The sequence below is a fragment of the Saccostrea echinata genome, unplaced genomic scaffold (assembly GCF_033153115.1).
Source record: "Saccostrea echinata isolate AGI-Se365-2 ecotype Australia unplaced genomic scaffold, CSIRO_AGI_Sech_v1 ptg000002l, whole genome shotgun sequence".
Taxonomy (NCBI): domain Eukaryota; kingdom Metazoa; phylum Mollusca; class Bivalvia; order Ostreida; family Ostreidae; genus Saccostrea; species Saccostrea echinata.
This window is the reverse complement of record NW_026889751.1, coordinates 27,944,979-27,953,722: the sequence shown is the minus strand read 5'-3', so window position 1 is coordinate 27,953,722 and position 8,744 is coordinate 27,944,979.

Here is an 8,744-nt window from a genome sequence, read left to right as displayed (position 1 = left end):
AATAGTACTTTTACACAGAGAAGTTTTGAAATTTATGCATATGAATAAATTTTGCTGACTGAAAAAATATCTTTCAAAATAAAATTAAAGTTGTTACTTATTTTTGATGACTAATTCATATGAAATGAGCTGGTGAAAAGATAACATGAAATCCTTTATATTCAATAAATATATTTAATCCGAATTTCCTCGATATTTTTTCAAAATTCTCAGTTTTTATGAATTCACATGAAATTTCATCTCAATTTTTACAACTGACCATATAATGTCAAATATTTAGATTTTTGTCTGATGAATATTCAAAGGTTCAAGATTAATTTACAAGGTAAAAAAGATATAGTAATCAGGCAAATTATCGAAAAAAAATTAGCCCGAATTTGCTCTATACTTTCTGAAATCTTCATTTTACAGAGTGTTTTAAATGTCTATAAAAAAGATTTTTAATCCCCCAAAACATATCAATTTGGTGTAATTGTGACATAAATACATTCATTTCTCCCAGTTATACATTATATTTTTATGGTATTTTACACTAATGATATTCAAAATATTCATTTCGAATTTCCTCTGTCATTTTATTCTTATGAATTTTATGTTTGACAATTTTATAAAATACATCAATTTTCTAGTGGCAATTACAGAAAAATTATCACATACATTCTTCACATGCACAGGACTAATTCAAAGCAACTTAACCTTTAATATAACCAGGAATAAATAATAAACCTTCCAAAAAGTTATGAGAAAAATCATACATAAAATTTTCATAGACTAGAAAAGATTTCAATACATTATTTATGACATAAACATGAAATCAATATACATGTATAGTGAACATGCCATTCAAAGCTTAATATATGAATATCAGAGGGACTAATATATATGCCTATACATGTATATGTAGTTATATACATATAGGTCCCTGGTATTATGTTATTATTGGATATTTTACATTTGTAAACTGAGTTTTGAAAACAACAAGCAAATTCAAAGAATTGTGGTCCCCCGCTTTCGATGTCTTAGTGGATGGGATGCCATTATTTATGGCATATTTTAACTGTCTTGTTTGTTTGTCCTGTCTTATCTGTGCATCATAGAAAAAAACATAAATTATTGAATTAATAACAGTTATGGCAAAGACTATAGCTTCTCAAAACTACATCAAACTTCAAGATCAAGGTCATGAGGTCAAATATCATAATAAAACCCAAAAGATCTTCTCACAAGTGATGCACATGTAAAAAAAAAATATCAGAAACCAGAGTATACAATCAGAAAGGTTTTGAAACAGGTAATGCACATGTCAAATGTAAATACCATCTCTTCTCTCAATCAAATGTTATTAGCAATGATAAACTTTTTAAAAATTAGGTCAAACTTCAAGGTCAAGGTCATGGGATTAAAAATCTTTGTACATTTGGAAATGCTTGTCACAGGTAATGCACTTGTCAAATATGAATGCCCTATCTTTGCTCCTTCAAAAGTTAGCAAACTGATGAAATGTTTGAAAATTAGGTCAAACTGAAAGGTCAAGGTCACGGGGTCAAATATCATAGCATATTCAGAAACATTTTGACACAGGTAATGCACTTGTCAAATATGAACACCCTATCATATGTCATTCAAAAGTAATCACCAAATATAAAATTTTTGAAATTTAGGTCAAACATGAAGGTCAAGGTAAAGGGGTCAAAAATTATAGCATGCTTGGAAACACTTTGTCACTACTAATGCACATGTAAAATATGAAAGCCCTAACTATTCTAAATCAAAAGTTATAAGCAAAGATAAAAATTTTGAAAAGTAGGTCAAACTTCAAGGTAATGGTCATGGGGTCAAAAATCATAGTACACTTGGAAAGGTATTCTTACAGGTAATGTTCATATTTAATATGAAAGCCCTATCTTTTCTCATTTAAATTTAATGACCAATTTAAAGAAATGTTAATTTTCTAAAAAGTAGGTCATACTTCAAGGTCAAGGTCACGGGGTCAAAAGTCATAGTATAATTTCAAAAGGTCTTGTCACAGGTAATAAACAGGCATAATATGAAAGTCCTATCTTTTCTCATTCAAAAGTTATGACCAATTTAAGGTAATGTTAATAAACAGGCATAATATGAAAGTCCTATCTTTTCTCATACAAAAGTTATGACCAATTTAAGGTAATGTTAATTTTTTGAAAAGTAGGTCAAACTTCAAGGCCAAGGCCACGGGGTCAAAATTCACAGTATATTTGGAAAGGTCTTGTTACAGGAAATGTACATGTGAAATACAAAAGCCCAATCTCTTCTCTCTCAAAAGTTATGGCCAAGGTTAAAGTTTTTGTGACAGACAGCCCGACAGATGAATGAGATTTAATGTCCCCTCTCTTTCGCGAAAGCGAGGGACAATAAATACCTACACACATTTATAAGTATATAGTTTGTTCAGCAACAATAAATATATTTCGTAAATATTGCGTAAAATTTGCTGGAGTTTTAAGATAACAAAAAAACCATCTATGACAATCATATGCCCTTTGACATCTTTGCCTGAAAATGACATCCTTGAACTTTGTAACAATAATATGCATGCAGCTATCAAACTTAATTTCACATTTAGATACAAAATACTTATTCAAGGATGAAATTTCTTTTTAAGAATTTGTAACACAAACATTTATTGATCAGTGTCAATAACTTAAAAATTACCTCTTGAGGGTTTCTACTGCAAGTACATGTATGTAGTTCATTTGTAAAAATCTAAATTTTAACCCGGCCACTACCAGCAATTTTGTTCGGCATGCTCTTGCTTAAAATCACCCTTTAACTAAATGATCTAAAGCAGGCACATTTTTATGTATTCCAGAACTGTATTTTAAGATTTTAACTGTATTTGAAAATGTAAAGCAACTGAATACATAGAGCTAGGTATATATCATTTACAAGTTGTTGTAATGCCAGTACATGTAAATCTTCACATTGTAATCTAATGAAAGATAATGCTTGAAAAATTCACTCTGGGAGTAAGATTTCAAATCTGAATCAAAGATTTTGTAAAGTAATCACATTCTACAAAGTGTGCACTGTATCGGGTACTTGGGAATCAAATAATTAAACATTATATAATTATAAATAAAACTATTTTTGACTGAAAGTTTCTGAAAAAAATCAAGAATGGAATCATGCAACAAGCAGCAGTGACTATGATAACATGCATTGACTTCCACATTTCTACAAAAACATTTCTTTGATCAGATAAATTATATGTAATTCCTGCTTCTGATCTGTGATATATTCTGAGAAAATCTCTTTTCCACACACAGCCATCATTCATTTGATGTGAGAATTTCTTGCTGAACATGTGTCCACCTGATGAAAGTCCAAATTTTTTGTTGACCTATAATTTTAAAAAAAAAAGTAATATATTTTACATAGCAACACAGATGCTGCATTACATGATAGTTAGATAAAGTTGTGTCCATATTTCTTATAGATGTACATCAGTAGTCCATCTGCCAGCACTCCTTGCTCAATCATCCTGCATTCTGACCTCCAGTCTTTTTTCTAGTCTAGGGTAAAGTAGGGTTGATTTTCTCCTAAGAATTAAACATGAACATCCCTTAGACTATTTTTTTAAATTAATGGAAATTGATTATAAGATTAAACAACTTATCTCATCTGTATTTCATTCATTGATTTAAATGAATGAAGATATTTTAATAGATTCTACCATATGCATAATGTCTTATATTATAATGTATTGGATATAAATAAATAGACATTTTTTATCCTAAAAGTACAGAAAAGTAAAAAAAAAAAACAATAATATAAATAGTTTTTTAACAATAATGTTTCATTTTGCTCTATTTATTAGACAATTGTGTGTTTCAATATTATTGATATTTCCACATGTACAATATCAAGTTATTTTTCCGTTTGATTTGTACCCAAGCGGGACACCTTACTTTTCTAATAACTTGATGATTGTTGTGTCTTGAACAAAGTAGGCTAGTTAAAAATATAAAATTTGTTGTAATCATATACAAAAAAATGCTATTTTTGTGAATTATAATTCATAAACCTGGCGAACACACGAAATATATCCTCTTCAAATGTTGACAAGTCGCGGGAATAAGCAGACGAAATATTGATAACAGGACTATAATTTCCGTGCGAATTCCCATAAATCAATACAAACCAGCATGTAATTGAATTCAATTTCAAAATTATAAAAATCTTCAGACATATATAACTAACTTACATGCTCACTGCACACGACATGACTTCAGACGAGGCAACGTGGATCTGCAATCTTGCACATGTTTGTGAATTTCAAGTTCAAGCTTCCCTTTTGGCTGATCGGAATTTCCCGGGCATAAATAACTATGATTTAATTTGTCATAACTGTCCATGGGCTTCTGCAATGCTTCGATAATGTTCACAGTTTGTAGATTTTACAAAATAACCCTCTCGGGTTTTCTACGGAAAATGATCTAGACATGTTGACATTCGCTACCGAACTGCGAATATTATGGCGATTGTCGCAAATCAAAGAAAATATTACGAAAAATTTATTAATTTCAAAAGATATAGATTCAACATTACTTAAACTGACAAATTAACTAATAGTTTTTCCTTCAGTATAATTAAATATGAATTTTGCATTTTACGACTTGCATAATTTATGGAGACCCATTGACGACGTAAAATGCTGACAAGAATCCATCCTTAATGATTGTTTTACTGTACAACTTGAAAATTTCCTGACAAACACAGTGTTATCAATTACACTAGAAATACAGAAATTACTTGTTTTTTTTTTACCATGATATTAATAATATGAAAAGTGACAGAAATTCTATTTAAATACAAAAAATTATATTGGAGATATATTGTATTTATACAGTTGAACTTTGGTATCTGGAACACTGATATCTCAAATACCATGGATATGTCGAAGTGATTTGGAAGTCCGAAACCCTTATTCTTTAAGTATTTAAACCCTAAATTTCTCGAGCCTTTGGATATCTCGAGGTTTTTTCTCCGTTCCATTGAGTTTGAGATAACAGGGTTTGACTGTATACTGTTAAATAAACTGAAAAGGAAGCTTAGGACAATATATACATTAGAGATATGATTAGCTTTGGGAACACAGTAAATTTTTTTATTGAGAAACATTGAAGGAACATTAATTTCTAATTTTAATTTAGATTTTTTCCTCATTTTTGAAACTAGAGGCCCATGGGCCAAAATGCTTGCCTGGGTCACTATGGCCTCATTGTTCATTCATATGTAAAACTTTTATCACATATTGTGGCCCCACCCTATCATCTAGGATCATGATTTGAACAATTTAGAATCTACTACACTTCCTCAGGAAGCTCCCACATAAGTTTTACTTTAATGGCCAAGTGGTTCTGGAGAAGAAGATTTTTAAAGATTTTTCTTATGTATTTCAATGAAAACTTTAATCCCCTATTGTGGCCCTACCCTAAACCCGGGGGTTATGATTTGAACAATTTAGAATTTACACTTCCTCAGGAAGTTTCTACGTAAGTTTTACTTTAATTTCCCAGGGATTCTTGAGTGGAAGAATTTTAAAGATCTTTTTTTCAAGATTTTCTTATAAGAAGATTTTAAAGATTTTTTTCCTATATATTCCCAATGTAAAACTTTGCTTGCCCATAGTGACCCCTTCAAGCCCTGCATGGGGGTCATGATTTGAACAAATTTGTATCTACACTTCCTAAGGATGCTTCCATAAAAATATGACCAACCAGGGCTCTGCTGTTCTTGAGAAGAACATTTTTAAAGATTTTTTCCTATGTTTTCCTATGTAAAATTTGATCCCCTATTGTGGCCCACCCTACCCCCTGGGGTCACGATTTGAGCAAAATTGGATATACACCATCTGAAGATGCTTCAATGTTAATAAGACTAACCATGGCTTTACTGTTCTTGGTAGGAAGACTTCTGAAGATTTTTCCTATATATTACTGTGTAAAACTTTGATCACTCATTATTTGTGTCCCCATCTCCTTGGGGGTCATGATTTGAGCAAAATTGTATGTAGACAACCTGAGGATGCTTTCAAATCAATGTCTACACACGGCTTTGCTGTCCTTAAGAAGAAAAATTTAAAGATTTTTCCCTGTACATATTGTGTATATTCCTATGTAAAAGTTTGATCGTTCATTATGCCTCAACCCTACCGCGGGGGTCATGATATCAACAAATCTGAATCTAAATCACCTAAGGATGCTCCCATATCAATATGATTAATCATGCCTTTGCTGTTCTTGAGAAGATTTTCCCAACAAATTTGAACAAACTTGAATCCTCTTCACCCAAGGATGCTTTGTGGCAATTTTTGGTTGAAATTGACCCAGTAGTTATGGAGAAGTCGAAGATGTGAAAAGTTAACAGACGGACGGGCGGACAGCTAGACGGACGACGGACGAAATGTGACCAGAAATGCTCACTCGAGCGTTCAGCTCAGGTGAGCTAAAAACGAAAGAGTCGCAGTTTTGCATTTCCGAGAATTCTTCTTTTCGATACCGAAATTATTTATGTATCATTATTGAAAACTTAATGTTAATTTTTCGTAGTAATGTATAACATTTCGAAATAATTTACTTAAATAACGCCTCTGTTATCAAGATTGTAATAATCAGCACCATTTACATTCGGTTTTCCGAAAAATATCTACTTAAATATCGCTTCCGTTTGCCAGGTTGTACTGTCCCTCCCCTTCTCACCACGGAGAGATGAATGATGATTTTGAGCAGGATATTTCTAATGAATTTAAATCAATAATCAGCACCATTTACATTCGATTTTAAAAGCTTATAATCTTCAACATGAAATTTTGCATATCAATAACCGCAGAGTACTTAGAGTCCAAAATGTAATAAAATGCCCCAGATACGTAGTCACTGTATTTCTAAATACGCAACTGAGAACTCTTTCTGTTGTAGGCCATAAGGACCCTCTAAAGCAAAATGTTTTTGAGCATTTTGACTGGCACTTACTCCATGAAAAATTGTTTAAAGACAACTAAGTAGTGATGAACAGAAATCACTGTTATTTACTATAAATCACAAAATTTTTGCGACACCTTTTTTTAGCCAGATATTTATTTGGTACTTATAAGCGAGACAAAAGTTCTTTTCACGAATTCTGGGTTTTGTTATATATACACTAGACAAATTTGCTAACGCACCACCAAAGAAAATTAATATTTTACTTTACTAAAGTAAAAAAAATGAGGCATTTAAATGTCTTAATTGATAAATAACTACAATGTTAACTGAAGCGTAACCATTTCATAGAAACAATCAAAATCGTACCCATGCATTTTTGGAGGAATAAGTTTCTATTGTTTTCTTTTTGTTTGTGTTCTTAAATTGCGTAATACTATGGCATGTCAAAAGTTGCAATATTCGATCTTTTCCATTTGTTTTGTATAATTTTCCATTTCTATTCTATATTTATCATTTGCATTATATAATATTCCATTTGTATTGTATAATGTTTATTTGTATTCTATAATTTTTCATTTGTATTGTATAATTTTTCATTTGTATTGTATAGTTTTTATTTGTGTTCTATAATTTTCCATTTGTATTCTATAATTTTCCATTTGGATACTATAAATTTCCATTTGTATTGTATAATTTAACAATACAAATGGAAAAGCATACAATGCAAAAGGAAAATAATACAATACAAATTAAAAATTATACAATACAAATAAAAACATACAATACAAATTAAAAATTATGCAATAAAAATTGAGAATTATACAATACAAATGGAAAAATATAGAATACAAATAAAACTTTTACAATGCAAATGAAAAATTATAGATCACAAATAGAAAATTTTACATTACAAATGGAAAATTATACAATACAAACAGAAAATTACACAATACAAATGAAAAATATACAATACAAATGGAAAATATTGAATATTGCAACGTTTGACATGCCATATAATACACTTAAGATTTCATTATTTTTTTTTTTTTTGTGGGTCAAATGGCAGATCACTCTAACAGCATAAATATACCACAGAATCAGAACTTCAGTGTGCAATGTATAGAGGGTTCTTAAAGGATATTTCACTCTGAGCTTTTGGTAATGATATTTAATATTTTCTTTTCGGAAATGAAAGAGAATAGTTTTTGGCAATAATAACTGACCAGGTTTCAAAAATTTCGGTGAAAAGTGCAGTCGCAAGAATGAGGCCAGCACTATTTATTTCTTTAGTAAAATTGTGGTATGTTCAGTACCGCATCAATTTCCACATAAAATAAAATAACTTTTACCAGACAATTTCTAAAATTTTAAATAAAGAGCGATCTAGCTGTTAACTTTGCTGGATACAATTCACAGCGATATCTGTCCTATTATCAACTCAGTTCTGAGGAAAAATATGGCTTGATATTAATCAGAAAAAAAAAATTAAAATTGACCAAGGATATTTTCCATAAAAATCCTGTATTCATGTTAATGAATTTGATATACTATCTAGCTCTGATAGTTACTAAGCATATCAATATCAGCAGCTCTAAGGAAGTCAACTGATATATTTTGCATATACCTATATTTTTATCCTTATTACCACTTACGATGATGTATCAGACACTAGAAAATTAAATATCGTAAAAATTATTACACTGATGGCTAATTAGCATAGACTTAGGTAATTTTGTCTGCTTGAAAAGTATGGACAAATTATCAATTATTTCTACAACT